At 39.9% G+C, this 19986-nt stretch overlaps 1 protein-coding gene and 1 long non-coding RNA gene across 3 annotated transcripts in view; one reads left to right on the top strand and one right to left on the bottom strand.

Annotated features, from left to right (window-relative positions):
- Positions 1 to 19986, top strand: part of TEKT5 (tektin 5) — a 75074-nt gene that overhangs the window by 27901 nt on the left and 27187 nt on the right. The gene's annotated exons all lie outside the window — the stretch shown is intronic.
- LOC140504301 (uncharacterized) lies at positions 3946 to 13321 on the bottom strand. 2 transcript variants are annotated; one of them, XR_011967047.1, is made up of 5 exons: positions 13134 to 13321; positions 10079 to 10212; positions 7853 to 8010; positions 5827 to 5896; positions 3946 to 4135 (listed from the first exon to the last, which is right to left on the bottom strand). It is a non-coding gene; the product is annotated as an uncharacterized lncRNA (long non-coding RNA). The 2 variants fall into 2 exon arrangements; XR_011967046.1 differs by lacking the exon at positions 10079 to 10212.

The raw sequence follows: 19986 nt of genomic DNA, 5'->3' as shown, positions 1-19986 counted from the left end.
AAGAGACAAATCACAGTCATCTAATTCTAAGGAGATTTGATCTAATTTGAGTTTGGTTTCCAAACTCACACACCAAGCAAAATCATTCCAGATCTCTTCCTGAGAGGAATCTGGTTAGCTCACTCTTCAATATATGTGCATATATTCCTATAGATATATATGTACATATTATATATGTATAGATAAAATCTTTCTAATCTGTGTAAATGCAACCTCCTTCCCCATTTCTGGTACAACTCGGCAGCTCTTACTTCTCAGCCTCATCACCATTTTCTTACCTTTGTTATTAGCAATATGAAGCCCTGACAGCATGCACAGGGGAATCATAATAAACCACACGTTCCTGAAACATAGTTTAACATCGTGTCATCAAATACGTCAAACTAGTTTCTCATCTTCTAAAATTCCCCAGCTCCTTGGAGCAAGATGCAGACAGAACTTGTACCCATCTTTGAGAAGGACCACAGGGCTGCCAAGAAAAGATTATCATCTGGGGCTCCTATTTAATTAATGTCCATTCTGGGATTGACATAGGCATTGATTCTCCCAAAATGGAGGAAAGCACGGATTCGACTCTCGAAATTCATTCCTTCCCACTGGGCTTTGGAAAAGCTGGCATAGCGAGATGCTTACTGATGGTGTTCATATTACAAATAAAATATCAGTTAATTTACATAGCTTTTATTGTTTATAAAGTTCTCTCACCTTGAATCTTGTCACAATAACACCATCAGACCAGTAGTGCAAGTTTTGCTTTCCTCATCTTCTAAGAAGGGAAACAATGGCTGAGACTTGCTTGGAGATTCGTCCTTCGTTGCCAAAGAGGACCATGCCATCAGAGAAATAATGACATGACTTGCACTTGACTTTGTTTTGAGTGAGGGAGGGCTGTGCAGGTCACCAGCTTCACTTCTCCTCCAGAGCCATCCGAATCCAGTGACCAGATAGTCATCAGGATGACTGGAGATGACCCAGGATGAGGCAATTGGGGTTAAGTGACTTACCCAAGGTCACACAGCTAGTGAGTGTCAAGTGTCTGAGGTGAGATTTAAACTCAGGTTCTCCTGACTCTTGTACTGATGCTCTACCCACTGCACCACCTAGCTGCCCTGGAGATTACATAGGGAATCAGCGAGTGATAGAATTGAATTTGAACCCAGTTGTCCTGCTTTTAGTGGTACAGGGCAGAGAGTGCTAGTGCATAAAGTCAGAAAGACTTGAGTTCCAATCCTGCCTCAGACACTTAGCAGCTGTGTGACCCTGGGAAAGTCATTTAACTTTTGTTTGGCTCAATTTCCTCCTCTGTAAAATAATATTTTACAGAGTAATATTAGCACTTTCCTTCCAAGATTGTTGTGAGGATCAAACGAGATAACATATGCAAAGCACATTATAAACCTCAAAGCACTGTGTGTGAAAGTTATTTCAAGTCTAGTGATATTTGACAGTTGTGGTATCATAGATTTGGAGCTGAAAACTAGAAGAAATTTTAAGCTCTAAAGTCTTGTAGACTCTCATGTCTATCTCCAATATTCTGCAGACCCTACTCTAGATATCTTAGCATTGTACAGATGGATACCACAAGAGCATGCAGTCTATCCAAGCAGTTATCCCATGCTCTCAGTACAAGATCAGCCCATCGCCTCTTCTAGTCCCATATCTCTCTGATGGTATTCCTTTTTTTCTGTAGTAATATATTGCATCTTTCTTACACCCATCACCCACCTCTCCATCGTCCTTTGGATGATCCACAGTTTAATTCATTGGAGACTATGGTATTACATGACTTTACAGTATCACTGGTTGAACATTGATATTAAAATGATGATTGGATATTGTTTTTGGAGGAAGTTCAGGGACATTAAAAGCACCACTCAGTTCCCAGATGCAACCCAAATCTCTTTCCTTCTCTTACCCACTTCTGGGTTAGCTCATTATCTACCTACAAGTCTGTCCAAGGTAGATATGTTGATGGATGTCAGTCTGAAAAAATGGTCATTTTTCATGTGCTTGATTTCTCCCTTAAGGATCCTTATCCTTATTCACTCATATATCTTCCCTAGAGGAACTATCTAAGATACTGGAGACTTCCATATTATTTTATGGGTACCATTGAAGCACATGGACTTTCCATATGTTACCCCTGGCCCTCATCATATGTGATAGGCCCACTTCCTTTTCTTGTCATGGATTTCTTTGATGATGTCTTGCCACTTCTTTTGCACAAGTCACCACTGGTAATATGCTATACATAGCCTACTTACACATATTGCAAGTCTCCCCATTGACCTGAAATTTTGATTCTTTCTTGATCATGATATTCTGGTATTTATAAACATATAGAATTATATCTTGATACTTTGATGGACCTGCTATCTCACTGCTGCTGGTTCCCCTTCAAACAATACACATTACATACATCCATACTTTTTTATCCTATGTAATTCTTGTCCATGTTCCCCCATAAATCCTTCCCAGGATATCCAGGTACATGATGGAGGTCTTCCTCTAGATCTCTTGACATTATGTAGATGATAATGGAGTATGCACTCTGAGATAATACCTGTAAAACACTTAGCCTAGTACCTGGGACATAGTAGATGTTTATAAATGCATGGTCCCTGCTTTCCATCCCTCCTCCCTGACTTTGACTGGTGATCTCTTACTCTTGCTACAGGACTGCCTACCTTTCCCAATCATGTATCTCTCTGATGACTTCCTTTACACTTCTCCTGTGCACGTTTTTGATGTGACCAGCTTCTCCAACTTCAAATCCTTAAAAGAAAAGGATGATGTACCAGATATAGAGTAATTGCAGTTGTGTAACTCACAAGATAAGAATTTAGGATCCACATACAAAGTAAAAGTCTCAGGAATTAATATTGGAAAACTTCTCATTCAGAGTTCCTACCCCTAAGCAACTCTGTACCCTCCCTCCCTCAGTTTGTACAAGCAAACTCATAGGTTTATGATTCATGGTGTGACTATAGGATCATCCCACAGTAATGACTCCCCCTGAACTCTGTGAGAGGTAGTAGATATGGATTCTTTCTGACCACTCACTATCAGCAAAGGAGAAGGAGGGAGGGGAAAGGCTGACACAAGTTTCAGAAATGGCAGAAGATTAGCCGTGAGTGGTGTCCAGAACCACCAGCTAACAAAGAATATTGTGATGGGCTGGATCAAAATAGGACTGAATAGCTGACTAGGGACTGTCCTCTAGCCTAGAGGTAGAGACCCAGGCCCATTCAATCCCAATATCCCCTAACATGAGGAGTCAGACCTTGCCTAATAACACTTCCGTGAGTCTGTCTATTCAGTGGAAGGAGGAAGAGACAAAAAAGTGAGGGGGATTCTCAAAGGTGAGCACCTAGCAGTGACAAGAGAGAAGCTGAAATTCCAAAAGCTCAAGAGAGAAAGCTTAAACAAAACAATCCAGCACAACAGCAGATAAACTAACAGAAAGGCTGATAGAGACTGAATGAATAAAGCCTCATAAGAAACCAAAGCATGTTGAAATAATTAATATTAAAGGAGAAAGAATAAATATTACCCAATGAAAGAGAGAAATCCTATGGACTTCCTTGAGTTCAAAGGACAATAGCAAGAAATTTAAGAATAGTTCTAAAGAGAAAGCTCTTAAAAGAGAAACTTAGAAGTGAATTTAAGAGAGAAATCAGAGCTCTTAATACAGAATTAAAAACAAACAACATCAGGAGGAAATAGAATACATGATGGAGAAGTAGAAGCTCTGAAAGAAAGAATAACTGATTTAGAATTTAAAAAATACTAAAGTGGAGGAAAATTTGGCAGAAGATAATATGTTGTTTTCTTCTAACTCCTACCACATGTTTCTCTGTTACCTTTTGGATGACTCATACCCATGATTCTTTGGAGACTGTAGTATTCCATAATTAGTAGTCACATCAGATAACCAGGAGAATATTAGTGTTAAAAAGATCTTTATTAAAAACAATTGAGTCGGCAGCAGTTTAGGATCCTTGAAAATCCAGAAATTCACCAAATGCAACGCAGTCCATTCTGTTTCTGTTCATTTATGGTCCTAGTTTAAATTCAGTAGTCTGCCCATTGAATTGCATATCAAAAAATGGGCAATATCCATTCTTCATTAGGGCTAAAAATAGTTAAACGTACAGAATGTTAAATCCTGTGAAAAAAACTCAACAACTCTACATACCCAATAGATGAAGTCTGATGCTTGATTAGTTTAGGAAAATTTCTTGGAAAGAGAGAATATACATAGAAGATATTATTTAACACTCAAGAACTCTTAGATCAGCAAAGTCAAAATGTAAAAGTTATTCATGATAATGATGAGCAAATTAGGACCATGGTATGTACAGAGATTAATGGAAGAGAATATCATGTTTAACATGAGAAGAGGAAAGACCCTGTCAAGAGTTCCTAAATGAGATTCAGAGTTCAAAAGTGCATGAATTCTAACCTTAAAAGGGCTTACTTAGCTTTTATTGGGAAGTTCATTTTGGCTTTTGATTTTCAAATGACCATCAGCACCAGGAAAAACTTCACTTTCCCGTGAAGGCCAAATTCCTCCATAATTTAACCAGGCAATGCGCCCGAGAGGGTGAGGGGCCCTGGTCCTCAGACTCAGTTTGCTCCCTCTAAGCCAACCCAGGCTATTTATTTAACTTGGTCTGGAACCCATTTCTGAATGAAAAATTCTTTTCTGCTCTGCAAGCAGTCAGATCTCTTCCAGAACAACATGCGTATAGCCAATTCACTTCAACTAGTTTTTCTAAAAATGAGGTATCGCCCCAGACAAGGGCACCATAAAGGAGGCTGGAGAATAGCTGTCCTGTTACTAGGGTCCTTCCTGTTGTCTCAAGTGTCAGACAGATGAATTTAGTCATGTGAGCATTCAGTTTGACTTAGGAACAGTCACATCTTGAAAAAAACAAAATAGTTTTTTCACTGAGTCTCTTTCTCTTGGCTACTCTTCCTACGTCTCTTTACTACTTTTTATTATACCATTTTTTTCTTGATAATTAATTTATTTGATTTTGGTTTTCAACAATCCCTTCTGCATGATTTAAATTTTTCTCCCCTTCCTCCCCATGATGTCATGCAACCTTATATTTCTCATACCATTTTAACCCAAAGAGTTCACTTTCCACATCTGATGATCTTTAGGCAGTACCATGGAGGGTCTAGCCAGGTTTGCCTTGTTCAAGTGATTGAGTCTAGGCATTCCCCCGCAGTAGGTTCTTTCCCTATTATTGTTGTTGACTTGTATCTGACTCTTTGTGACTCCATGAACCATACCATCCATGGGGTTTTCTTGGCAAAGGTACTGGAGTGGTTTGCCATTTTCTTCTCCATTGGATTAAGGCAAACAGAGGTTAAGTGACTTGGCCAGGGTCACATAGCTAAAAGGTGTCTGAGGCCAGATTTGAACTAAGGTCTTCCTAACTCTAGGCCCAGCATTCTATCCACTGAGGCACCTAGCTACCTCTGGGATCTCCCTTGGCCCTATCTTTCTTATTCATCCATAAATATGACTAAATGTCTCAATTAGTATCACTGTCTTTGGTTTCTTTCCTCAGTGAAGGTGTATCCCCTTCCTCTTTTCTCTATCTCTGTCTTGTCTTGTCAGTATCTTCTGCTATATCTAGAATCTCCCTAACCCATTCTGAGTACTCTTTCACTCAGCCACAATTAGTACAGTGTGGACTTAGAGGCAGGAAGAACTGGGTTCCAATTCTACCTCGACACTTCGTGTGACCCTCAATAAGGTACTTTACCTGTCTGAGCACCATCTTTCTCAGAGGTAGTAAAAACACTTACCTCACAGGATTGTGGGGAAGACCATATGAGAGGAGGTATGTAAAGGGCTTGAAAGATTTAAATATTTACTCTGTAAAAAAAAGAAAAAGCTTTGCTTTCTAAGTGTTCTTAGGCACATGGCCCATATGAAACTGAACTAACTATATTCACCAAATAATCTACCATTTTGGGTATTTATTCCCAGTTCACCAATTTACTTTTCTTCTTTTTCAATGAAAATTAATTGACACCCTCCCTCCACACAAAACTGATTCCTTCTCTTTGACTTTAAGACTGTCCTTGTTTTACCTTCTATCTGGAATATCCTTTCTTTTCCTCCCATTTGGCACCCATGAAGGAAGTCTTCTCTGACTAACCCCACCTGAATCTATTTATAGGATCACAGATGCCAGGAAAGGTAACCTTGGGGTAGTTACCAATCTGGCCTTGAAGGGGAGAAAAGCCTGGGTTAAATCCTGTCTGTCTGGCTATGTGACCTTGGGTAAGTCACTTAACCTCTCAGTGTCCAAGGCAACTCTTTTAGATTCTGAGTTGCAGTGCAAGGTGTATTGGACTACATTGGTAAAAGGAATTTCTCTTCAAGAGTTCCCTTACACCAGGAAAATCATATAGGTCCAGTGCAAAAAATATTCAGATCCTAGCATTGGCAGGGACCTTAAAGACAGAGATGTTCTGGTAAATGGTTAACACTCAGCTCTGGAGGGAAAGTATGTATAACATACTTTTAAGTTTAATCTACTTTATTGTTAAAATTTCTTCTATCACCTTCTTAAGTCTAGACCGGAGGAATCAAATATACTGCCTGGCACAGGAGTGGAGAACCTGTGCTCTCAATGCACATCTGGCTTTCTAGGTCCTTGGGTACAGCCTTTTGATTGAGACCAAGTTTTACAGGATAAATTCTTTTATTAAGGGAATTTATTCTGTGAAGTTTAGATTCAGTATTTGAGGATGTAGAGGGACACATGTGGCCTCAAGTCTGCAGGTTCTCTACCCCTGGCTTGGCACACATGGTCCACAGCATGAATGCCAGTGTACCTGAACCATATTAAAATGTAATTGGGAAATATAAAACAAAATAGAAAAAATACCATAGGACATGGATAATGTCAATATGTGATTTTTTAAAGTTGATATGTTGCCCTAGGGACCTTTATTACAATTTAATGGCCCTCATTTCAATTTGAGTTTGACAGTATTGGTTTAGAGACAGTCAACAAAATAATAAACCAAGCTCCAATTTGTAGTCTCCGCTGATTTTCATGGTGCAAATGCTCATGCTGAAAATTTAACAATAGTGAGCCTCTTCAAACTGACTCCAGAACACCCCTGATGGATGTCATTTAGTTCAGTCACTTAATTTTGTACATGAAGAAGTGGAGGCCCCAATAACTGATCCATGCCCTGTGTTCTGCTCTAGGCAGTTTACTTCTGAAGTATGATATTTTGTTCCAGGTGTCACATCTCAGAAAGGATAATGACAAGGTAGAATGTATTTAAGCAAGGCTGACCTGGATTGTAGGGATGATCAGACCCTGTTTATAAGGAGTTTGTTCACTTGTCACTGCTCCCCGTAGCAGAGCCCTATATGTTGACCCCAAGGTAACTGGCAGCTGTGTCTCACTGTTGTTGTTTCAGTCATGTTTTACTTTTCACGACCCAGTTTGGGGTTTTCTTTGCAAAGATACTGGAGTGGTTTGCCCTTTCCTTCTCTGCTCATTTTACAAATGAGAGAACTGAGGCAAATGGGGTAAAGTGACTTGCCCAGGGTCATATAGCTAGTAAGTGTCCAAAGCTGGATTTGAACTCAGGAAGGTGAATCTTTGAGGAGAGAAAAAAGGGAGAAAGGACATATGTACTCTTAAGACCACATCCCCAAGTTCCAAGGTGATTCTGGCATATCACTCCTCTTTACTAAATCCTTCTACCACATCTTAGTTGTATGGGGAAACTTAAGCCACCCCCAACATCATCCATGGTGGTTCCCAAAGCTGTTTCTGACTCTGTGTCCATTTTCTAAAATTACCTGCCATTATAGTGGTCTCCAGAGCTGTCATAGACCTCATATAGTTGTCATCAAGTCCACCACTTAGCATCCCCTTTTGAGGAAACCATATCTAAGGTACGACCACTAGGGCTTTTCTCCAAGTTGGAACATCTTGTGCTTCTTTGCTCTCTATGATTCTTTATGAAGAAGAGAAGAGAGGTAGTTAGGGAGAGACAGAGTAAAAGGATGAATAAAGAAAGAAGAGAGAGGAAATATGATTGTAATGAGGAAGGTAGGGCAGTAGATCTCTGAGAATGGAAGGCAGAAATAATTGCCAGTAATACTGAGTGGTGCATTAGCTTCTCTAACATTGACTTTAAAGTAGCCTGCAGATAAAAGCAGGGAGAGACCAAGGCTAAGAATTATTTTTTGTTATATTGCTGTCCTATAGCTAATGGTCTTGAAAACAGAGTGAGATTTTAAGCCAGATGAGACTTCTTCCTAGCAAAAGAGTGCAGCCATGGGAAAAATCTACTAACTAGGTGGTTTCCCTTGTATTTTCTTGCATTACATATAGCACTACAGAACTCCTGTAAGCTGTATTGACTGAGTTGTCCAAGATTCTGGGTGCAGCGAACTCCTAAAAGTGTGGTGGTGGCAAATCCATGTCAAATGATCAGTGATACCCAGGTCATTGACAGCGCCATTTGAGACTTTCCTCATTGATCTTCTTGAATGTACCTCTATTATAGGCATGGGAATCCTAACAAAGCAGTTTCAATAGAGGATAGGGGTGGTTTGGCCAGCAGCAGCCAATGTGCAAAAGACCTGGGCATTTTAGTAGACCACAAATTTGATGAGTCAACAATGTGACATAGTAGCCAAAAAAAAAAAGCTAATGCCATTTTAGGCTACATAAATAGAAACAGTGTACAGATTGAAGGAGGCAGTGTTTTCACAGTACTCTGTCCTAGTCAAATCCCATCCAGAGCATTATGTTTGATTTCTAGATGTCACATTTTACAAATGGCATTCACCAGCATCCAGAAGAGGAGAAATAGAATTATTGAAAAGGGATTTTGAGACCATCCAACAGGACAATCAATTTATGAACATAGGCATGTTTAACTTGGAGAAAAGCAGACTAGGAAAAGGACTGGAAATTACCACTGTTTTCAATTATTTGAGGGATTGTGAAGTAGAAAAAGCGTTACATTTGTTTACGTGGTCTCAGTGGGCAATACTGGGAGAAGGGGGTGGGTAGTGAAGTACATTTTAGTTCAATACAAGAAAAAAACTTTCTAACAATTGGAGCTAAAAGCTATAGATCTTCAGGAATAGACTACAAAGGAAGGTAGAAGGAAGGAAGCAAGAACTTATGAAGTGCCAGACACTGTGGCAAATATGATCTCATTTGGTCCTCCCAACAACCATGGGAGGAAGGTGTTATTTATTATACCCACTTAGAGATAAGGAAACTGAGGCCAGCAGATATGAAATGACTTGCACAGGGTCACAGCTACTAAATGTCTGTGGCTGGATTTGGACTCAGGTCATCCTGACTCCAGGCCCATTGCTCTCCCTACTACACCTAGTTACGATCTCTAGACTGATTGACTGCTTACTGTGGACGGCATAAGAGAAATTCCTGTTCAGGTATTGGCTGGGCCAGAAAACAATATTAATTCACATTTCTGTAGAATGCTTTAAGGCTGACAATGTTTCCCCCTTACAACGATGCTAAGATGTAGGTAGTTGAAGTATTGTTACTCTGATTTTGCAGATGAGGAAACTGAAGTCTAGCCACATTAAGTGACCTGCCTAAGGTAACTGCTAATGAGTAGCAGAGCTAAAATATAGGACTTTTGATGTCAAAATCCAGTGTTTTATTGAATATCTTATGTTGTCATATCTTAGGTGGCCTCTAATGTTCCTTTTAGCTCTGAGATTTTGGAATTCTAGGCAAAAAAATTGCCTTGAAATTAAAGTTTCTTTGAGGCTGATGCCTCACATATACTCTCCTGCCCATTTCTGGCTATATTTCCTCTTATTGTGTCTCCTGGTTCCTTATTTCCTTGACCAATCTTTGGCCAGTTCCTATGTCGTGTCTTTCTTCACTTGGATTACCTTCCATTCCATTTTCCTGGTTTCTGCTATGTTCTGAGCCTGCGCAGTTATCCCCTATCTGCCCTGACTTTTATGTGCAGCCTAGCATCTGCTTCCCCACTGCACCTTGCCATTTAATTAATTCATTTAGACTCATACCTGCCTGCCTGAGGTGGTCAATCTACTTGCTAGCCTTGGGTAGAGCCTAGGCATGTTCAGAATGTCTTTGGTTCTTGATTTCCTGCTTTTTCTCTATGCGCCATCACCATCCATGGCTCAGTGTTAACACCCGTCTGGAAAGGCAAGCAAAGATTACTCAGTTCACTCTCTTGGGTTCTTTCCCTTCTCTACCTCTCTATCATAACAGAGTATGGCAGAAAGAATCCTAGTCTTAGAGTCGGGAACCTGGTTTCAAATCCTGGCTCTGCTTGCTAAACTATGTGAGCCTGGGCTAATCTCTCTGCTTCCTTATCTGTGAAACAAGTAACTCAGTGGTCTCTAAGATCCTTCCTTCCCCCAAACTATGTTCCAATTGCCCAGTGTCTGGGAAGGGAGAAGCACCTCATTTCAAACCCATAGTAGATCTTTCCTATCCTAGACAATCTTTGCATTTGAGAAATAAGGGAGGGGAGTGAGGCAGTGTCTTTCCCAAGCAACCATGGGCCTGAGCATACAACCTTTGGAGACAGCTGGGATAACTCTGAGGAGGAACCACTCAGCTCAAGAGCTGAGCTTGATGATCTTCATTGGTATTTGCCACTTGGCATTCTACCAGAAGTTCCAGCTTAGGTTCCTAACTCTTTGGTGAGGTCTCTGACTTTTGTTCATCTTCTCTGAAGTTCTGTTTCCCAACCCTCCCTAGACCTTTACCTACACTTAATTATCTCTTGATACTATGCAACCCTCCCAGCATTTGATCCACTGAAAAGAACTAGACTTCCAAATTGGTCTTTTCCGGCATCAAAGAAGCTCCCGGGAAAGTGATGCTGAGCCAGGCATCTCCTTGGAAACCTCTTGGCTTTATGCATTTTTGGAAAACAATAAATATGCAAGATTGCACAAAGAATCCAGAAGTCTAAACCCCGCTGGCACCACTCTGTCCTTTTTTTCCACATCAAAAATAATTCAGCGGCATTAAGGGCTCTCAATCTTTAGTCACAAGACAACACGTAGGCAGATTGTTTTACAGGGCAGATAACTCTGCCAGCACATTTTTTCCTTATAAAACCTTTAGGCTAATTTCTATTCCATCTAGGCAATGATCTGGAATATGCAAAGATCTTTTCTGCTGAGCTGAGATCAATTTCATCTGAAGCAAATCTGGAAATTGCTTGCCTCTCTTTCCTTCCCCCTCCTTCCTTCCCCCATATGTCAACGGGTGCAGAGCAGACACTTCACAGCCCTGACTTTCTGGCTTGGCTTATCCTTTCCCCAGGAGGTATGGGTTTCTTCTCTGTTAGCCAGCTGCTGCAAGGACCATTGATTGAAAAAAAAAGATTTTGACTTTTAAAAATCACTGTGAAACCCACAGACACTTGAAGCAGCACACTGGACAGTCATCCTGATTATTAATGTATGCAGAGTCTGGGCTGGGCACTGTTGAGGGAGAGAGGAGGAAGAAAAAGAGAAGGAGGTAACAGGAGGAGAAGTCTGTGACTTTATGGAGCTTCAATCCTAGAGAAAATAACACTAGTTTCAGCCTCTCTAAGTTCCCAAGCCTATTTCTCTTCAAGAAGTGAAATAAGTGAAATCAACCAGCTGCCTACAATTTACTTTTAAGGTCCAGATCAGAAGAAAAGCCTTAATCCTTGGATGAGAGGATGCTCTATAAGCTTCCTTTTATCTCTCTAATAACATAAAACATTTTGTTTTGTTTTTTCTCAGATTTTTCTTAATATCTATCTGTCTATCTATCCATCTCTTTATCTTAGGGTAGCTAGCTGGCATAATGGATAGAGTGTCAGTCCTGGAGTCAGAAAGACCTGAGTTCAAATTTGGCCTCAGACACTTAATAGTTGTGCGACCCTGAGCAAGTCACTTCACCTTGTTTGCCTCAGTTTCCTTATCTGTAAAATGAGCTGGAGAAGAAAATGGCAAGCCATTCCAGTACGTTTGCTAAGAAAACCCCTTGGAGCTGCAAAGAGTCTGAAACAGCTGAACAATAAAAGCAATCTTTGATATTTTACTCCTGTGAAGATTCTCAGGGATACCGCCCAAATTCCCAGTAGCTTTCAGTATGCAAGAGCATATCCCTCTAACACTTGGCTCTCCCAGTCTATGATCTTGATCTCCTATTAGAGCTTTCTCTACTCTTTCCTCCTTTTGCAATGATTCATCTTTCCCCTACTCCAAGAGTTCTTAAATGCATTTGTGTCATGAAACCCTTTGGCAGGCTGGTGAAGCCTATGGATCCCTTCTCAGTGTGACATCTTTAAAAGCATAAAATAAAATACATTGAATTATAACGAGAACCTACTATATCGAAATAAAGATGTATTTTTCCCATTTAAATTCACCAATGCCCTGAAACCCATCTACAGACACCCTGAAGGCCCATGGGCCTCAAGAGAAGAACCCCAATCTCCCAACCCTCTATCCTCTCCAAGGGTGAATCAGGACTGAATCAGTCAAAGGGCCACACTTGAGAACCTGGAGGGCCTCAAGGTGGCAGGTTCCCCACCCCTCCTCTACACAGTTACCTCTTCCCTCATCTTCCTATGCTGCAGATCACAGAGGAGCAGCTGGCTTGCGTGAGATGAGCCTGCTTCAGGGGAATTATAACTTCATCTCTTATTGTAACGGTCTATTGCCTTTCCAAGATCAAAACAACATATTCCCGAAATGAAGACAGAGCATATGAGAGCTCATACCCAATCGAAGATTCATAGGCTAAAACCCGTCCCCACTACAGCACAGTCAAGTTGCTTCCCTGGGCAAAGCCAGAGTGTTTCTAACAGTGGAACTGAGTGGTGGAATGACCTCTGACCTCTGTAGAATGCTTTTAACTCTTATCTCCTTTGTCTCCCAAAGCATTCCTGTGATGTAGGGAGACAGGCTTTATGATTAAGAAGTTATGAAAGAGCATAAACAAAACATACAGACCCCAAATGGCAGCTTTAGCAATGAAATCCTACATAATGACTAGGTCAAAGAACAAATCATTGAAACAATTCATAATTATGTGAAAGAAAATGATCATAATGAAGCAACATACCCAAATTTCTTGGAGGCAGCTAAGTAGTCCTCTGGGGGCAAGATCACATCTCTACAAATGTATGCTGACAAAATAGAAAAAGAATTAATGAACTGAAAATTCATTTTTAAAAATTCAAAAGCTAAAAAGTTAGGGAAGAAGAAGGATGAGGAGAAAGAGGAGGAAAAGGAGCAGTAGCAGACATAATACTTGCCAAGTTTGTCTCTGAAAAAAGATGAGAAAAGACACCTCCCACCTCTCTTTGCAAAGATGAGGAATTACAAGTGTGGAACGTTGCTCCGCCTATACTGTCAGACTCAAATGAGATGTTAGATTTGTTGAAATGATTTGTTTTTGCCCTTCTTTTTTTTTTTTTTTTAAAATGGCTCACTGAGCAAGGAGAGGGGGGAGGGTTGCACTCAGAAGCAAATGTGATATGAAGCAGTCCCAGTCACACAAAGAGTTTCAGAGCTAGAACTGGAACTCAGGTTTTCTGATTCTCAGAGGGGGAATTTGTTCTGGGAAAAAGAAATTACCTACTTCCCTAAGGTACTTCTACGATTAAATGCACAGGGTCTGGTCAGATGGGGAGCTGACAAAGACTTCATTCTAACTTGGGGGAAATTAGGATAGTTACCTGGTCAGGAACTAAGTATGTTGCCGCTGCAGACTGTATCAAATGTTGGAAAGTAGGAAGAAGAAAATTAACCAAGGCTCCTACAACCCTGATCTCAACTTCTTTCAGGGTGTTGAAGGTTCATAAATCCTGACCCTACTAAGGATCTGTCAGATCAAAAGGAGAATAGAATGGGGTTATATAACAGATCTGGGCCCCATCATTCGCTTCAGCCCAGTTTCTTTGTTGAGTGTCCTCCATAATAGATCCAGTAGACAGTTAAATAGCCCATTAAAAATGATCCCAAATAATTTATAGGTATATAAAGGTACCTTTTGTGATACAGTTCATAGATTGTGTTAGATTTAGAGTCAGGACAAATCTGGATTCAAGTACTCTCTCTGATACTGTGTGATCCCAGTTAATTCACTTAACTTTAATGAACCCATTTCCTAATCTATAAAATGAAGGTAAAATAATACACTTCTTGCCTCATGAGGTTGTTTAAAGCTTTGTAAGCCTTCAACGTCCATAGAAGTGTGAGTTTTTATCATTATTATGGCTGTGCCTCATTTTCTACAGATGTCCTGAAAAGCTGTTATTCTCATAGTTACATGAGTTTCAAGTTTCTTAGCAGTATAGGAAAGGAGATAACGAAATAATGAGATAATAAATGAGAAATGAGATAATCTCTAATGTTTCTTCCAGCTCTAAAATTTTGTATGACTTTTAGAATATTTTCCCATTGATCTTGGTTATCATTTCTGATGTCTTTGAGTACTAGCATTGGGAGTCAAAAAAACCTGGATTTAATTCCTGCCCTTAACACTTCCTAGCTGGGTGACTCTGGGTAAGCCACCCAGCTTACAACTCTGAGCCTCAGAACCCTTATCTGTAAAATGGGCATACTGTTTGCATACAGGGTTGTTGTGGAAGAAAAAAAAAAGCTTTTGTAGATCTTAAAATGCTACAGAAGTATTATAATTCATTACTGACAGGTCTTCAGTTGCCCCTGGCCCTTCATACTTAAAGCTTAAAGTCCCTTAGTCAAGGAATCCATTAACAAACATATGTTGAGTGCTTAAGGCTCATTGCTAGGTATTCAGTCAAGCAGTTAATGATCTGCAGGAACAGAGCTGCGGTGAGAAAACTGCTTTTTGAAGTGAAGTCATTTCCAAAAGACTATTTCTCTAATGTGAACAATTGCTGTGGCATTTTTTTTTAAAGTTTAGGTTGTTTATATTTGGGTTTTCTCAAAGTAATCTTCACTGTTAGCTGATGACTCCAAAGAGGGATTAGCATAGAAAAAATGACGTGAAGTTAAGATTACTCTAAGGGAGAGCAGCCATGATGCTCTGCCAAGGACACTAGGTTGCCAATAACTACTTGTGTGATGTTGTGCGAGTCACACCATCTCTCTAGGCCTCTTCACCTGTAGAATTAGAGGATTGTACCAGATTATGTCCCAGGTCCCTTCTGTGATCCTGTGATCTTTATCTATATTCAGAGTGGATCCCTGCTCTGGAGACCTCCCTATCAATCTGTCCTAGGAGTGGCTGAGCAAATTGGGAGGTACCAAATCTTACTGCTGGGTTCTAGGAGGGCCCAGCCCTAATGTACAGTCAGTTATGCTCTTGTCTCCTTTAATGCTACAAAAAATAATAGTTCCATATGTTTATATTGCGCTCTCTCCTTTTCAAAGTATGTTCATACCCATTAGCTCACTTTAATCCTTAGAATATCCATGTATAAGATAGGCTGGGTGGAGAAGTGTAGTAGAAATAGCTCTAGACTGAGAAGACCAGGGTTTCAATTGATTTTATTAGTTGTACAACCTCTGGGAAGTCACTGACCCACTTATGTCTCAATTTCTTTATCCAAAAATTGGGAGGTAATAATATTACACTACATAGCTCACGGTGCAGTTGTGAGGTTCAAGTGAAATGCTATATATATACATATATATGTATATATATATGTGTATACATATGTATACACACATATATACATATGTATATATATGAAACATTTTGTAACCATAAGACATTATACTCATATGAACAGTTACTATGTTATGCTCATTTTACCAAGGAGGAAACAAATGGGTTGGAGAGAATGAGTTGCCCAAAGTTATTCAGTACATTAGTGGAACATGACAGGTGTTAGGTTGTCTGTCAAAATCACAGTCATTAAAACCTAGCTGGCATCATTAAACCACAGAGTCTTTGACGTTGTTTACTAGAACATAGTGTACTGCAAGGGGAAGAGCACTGTGTCTGGAGTCAGAGGACCTGAGTTTGAATCCCACCTGTGAAGCCTGTTACCTGTGTTACCCCAGAAAAATTGCTTAACCTCCTAGAAATTTACTTCTGTAAAATAATGGTGTTAGATTCGATGGTCTCTGGGGTTTCTTCAAGCTCCTATGATCCTATGATATTTTGATGGATCAGTGATCTCATTGAGAAGGATATTTTTTCCTTTGTTGTAGATCCTATCCCAGACCTCAGTTTTCTCATTTATAAAATGGGGATAATTATAGACCCTCCCTCCCAAGGTTGCTGTGAGGATCAAATAAGATTTATGTAAGTTGGTACTTATGTAATGCTTTATATTTATTATCTTACTGAGCCTCAAGAGAACCCTGGAAGTTAGGTATTATTTCTATCTCCATTTTGCAGATAAGGAAACTGAGGCTAAGAGAGTTAAGTGACTTACCCAGGGTCACACATCTAGTAAAAATCTGTAGCATGAATTGAGCTCGTCCTCCTGACTCCAAGTCCAATATTCCACACATTGTTTCACCTAGCTAGTTTTGGACATGTTGAGTTTGAGATGTCTCTTTTATATCCATCTTGAAATGACCAATAGGAAGTTGGTGATGTAGTGCTTTTGGGAACTCAGAGAACTATCTGTAAATGTTGGCTATTATTTTTGTGTCAGGGAGCTGCCTGGGATCATTGCAAGGGTTGCAAGATTCACCAAAAGCAGTCTAACTAGCTTTTTTCTTTAACATCCATTCTGGACCCAGTTCATTGTCCATCTGCAGTGCCCATCTTCAAGATGGATATGTACTAACAGATCTACTCAGTGAAACTGCCTGTCCAATTACATGCCATAGTCTGGACAATAGACTTTTTTCAGCATCTCAGAATCAGAGTTGCAAGGGAGCTCAGATGCTGTTTATTGCAGTAAGAACTCCTCCTACAGAATCCCTGATATTTGATCATCCAACCTTCTATGAAGACTTTTGGTGAGGGAGAACATACTGCCTCTGGTCATCAGGTAATCTGCAACCAGGGATAATTATTTCTCTTCTTTGCTAATGTGTATGCCTTTAATTTGTCTCTTTTTTTTAGCTAACATTCATAGAGCTATGTCAAGTAATAGTGGGAAGGTTATCTTTGCTTTATCCCTATTTATTATAGGAAAGCTTCCAATGTTTCTACATTGCAAATAGGTGATAACTCTTAGTTTTATATATATATATATATATATATATATATATATATGTATATATATATATATATATATATATAAAGAGAGAGAGAGAGAGAGAGAGAGAGAGAGAGAGAGAGAGAGAGAGAGAGAGAGAGAGAGAGAGATAATGTATTGGAGATGGGCTTTTCTATGCCTATACTTTTTAAGGCTCTTTGATGCAATTAAGTATTGTGCTTTTCAAAGACTTTTTTGTTTATCCATTGATAAAATCTTATTCAGTTTTGTTGTTTACATAATGAGCGAGAGGCAGCATAGTATACATATAGAAGTGATCTCAGAGTTGGGACATCCCAAGTTCAAGTCCTACCACATATTGTCTATGTGACCTTAGGCATCTTTCTAAAGTCATATATTACAGGGAAGGTACCAATTTGCTTTGGTAGAAGAATTCCCTCATTGAGAATTCTATATGCCATTAAAATCCGAGTTCTAATCACATCACATGATTAATGGTGCTAATAATTTTCTTAATGCTGAACTGTTCTTGCATTCCTGGTATGAATTCACCTTGATTACATGATTTTTTTATATTGTTGTATTCTTTTTGCTGAGACCTCTTTTTAATCAATATTATTAGTGAAATTGGTCTGCATACTTTTCTGTGTTCTAGATTGAGTATCAGAACCATAGTTGTCTCATAAAAGGAGTTCGAGAGTGTCTTCTTTCTCTATTTTTGAGATTTTTTGTGGCACAAGTATTAATTGCTTTTTTAAATATTTCATAGTATTCACTAGTATTCACAGATGTCCCAAGGATTTTTTATTTGGTAATTCCTTTATAGCTTACTTGATTTCAATTTTTGAGATTGAATTATTTTATCCTTGACTCTTCCCTCTCACTCATTCAAAATCTTCAGTCAGTTCTAAATCATCTGTTTTATCTACACAATATTTCTCACATCTGTTACCTTATCTTCTCTCCCACCTCTCCCCTCTACCATGGTTTAGATTTAGAAACTTCTCACCTCTTGCCTAAATTATTGCAATAACCTTCCAATTATCTCTCTGATTCTAATCTCAACTCATTCTAATCCACCTGTCACAAACGGTCAAATTATATTACTGAAACACAAGAATGATCATGTTGCCTTCCTGTTAAAAGAATCTATAATTCTAGGCCAGTAGTTTGTACTATTTAACAAAACAGATTATTCAAGTGAAGTATTACCTAAATATTAAAGTCAAATTTTCTTTTCAGCTCTGGTCTTTTCATCAAGAATGCTTGAAAATCCTCTATTTCATTGAAAGACCAATTTTTCCCCTGAAGTATTATACTCAGTTTTGCTGGGTAGGTGATTCTTGGTTTTAGTCCTAGTTCCTTTGACTTCTGGAATATCATATTCCATGCCCTTCGATCCCTTAATGTAGAGGCTGCTAGATCATGTGTTATCCTGATTGTATTTCCACAATACTTGAATTGTTTCTTTCTAGCTGCTTGCAATATTTTCTCCTTGACCTGGGAACTCTGGAATTTGGCCACAATGTTCCTAGGAGTTTCTCTTTTTGGATCTCTTTCATGCGGTGTTCTGTGGATTCCTTGAATATTTATTTTGCCCTCTGGTTCTAGAATCTCAGGGCAGTTTTCCTTGATAATTTCATGAAAGATGATGTCTAGGCTCTTCTTTTGATCATGGCTTTCAGGTAGGCCCATAATTTTTAAATTGTCTCTCCTGAATCTATTTTCCAGGTCAGTTGTTTTTCCAATGAGATATTTCACATTATCTTCCATTTTTCCATTCTTCTGGCTTTGTTCTGTGATTTCTTGATTTCTCATAAAGTCCTTAGCCTCCATCTGTGCCATTCCAATTTTGAAAGAACTATTTTCTTCAGTGAGCTTTTGAATCTCCTTTTCCATCTGTCTAATTCTGCTTTTGAAAGCATTCTTCTCCTCATTGGCTTTTTGAACCTCTTTTGTCAATTGAGTTAGGCTAGTTTTCAAGGTGTTATTTTCTTCAACATTTTTTTGGGTCTCCTTTAGCAGAACTGATCTGCTGTTCATGCTTTGACTTCATGTCTCTCATTTCTCTTCCCAGCTTTTCCTCTACCTCTCTAACTTGATTTTCAAAATTCTTTTTGAGCTCTTCCATGGCCTGAGCCCATTGGGTGGGCTGGGACACAGAAGCCTTGATTTCTGTGTCTTTGCCTGATGGTAAGCATTGTTCTTCCTCATCAGAAAGGAAGGGAGGAAATGCCTGTTCACCAAGAAAGTAACCTTCTATAGTCTTATTTCTTTTCCCTTTTCTGGGCATTTTCCCAGCCAGTGACTTGACCTCTGAATATTCTCCTCACACCCACCTCGCCTCCTGATCCTCCCAGCCAGCATTTGGGGTCTGAGATTCAAATGCTGCTTCCAGCCTTAGGGCTTTTGGCGGGGGCAGGGCTGCTATTCAGTGTGAGATTAAGTTCAGATGCTCAGGTGGGGGCAGGGCCGCCTCTCAGGCTGAGTTCCCTCAGGGGGTTTATGCACAGACCTTCCACAATGGATCCAGGCTCCTGCCCCCTTGGGGAGCCCCTGTCTGCAGCCGCCTCTCAGCTTCTACCTCCCAGGGGGGGGGCCTGAGTTATGGGGGCACCCCACTCCCCTCTCGACCCACCAAAGAGACTCTCTCACTGACCCCCGTCACCTGTGGGTGGAGGGACTTGTGCGGCCGCTGGAGATCCTGTCCCTGAAGCCTGCTCGGATCTGTACCTCTTGGTGCCGTGGCCGCGGCAGGTCTGGGCTGGGCTCCGCATCTGCAGAGCGACAGACCTTTGGCGAGAG

The sequence above is a fragment of the Notamacropus eugenii genome, chromosome 1 (genome assembly GCF_028372415.1).
Source record: "Notamacropus eugenii isolate mMacEug1 chromosome 1, mMacEug1.pri_v2, whole genome shotgun sequence".
Taxonomy (NCBI): Eukaryota; Metazoa; Chordata; class Mammalia; order Diprotodontia; family Macropodidae; genus Notamacropus; species Notamacropus eugenii.
This window is presented reverse-complemented; position numbering and strand designations above follow the sequence as displayed.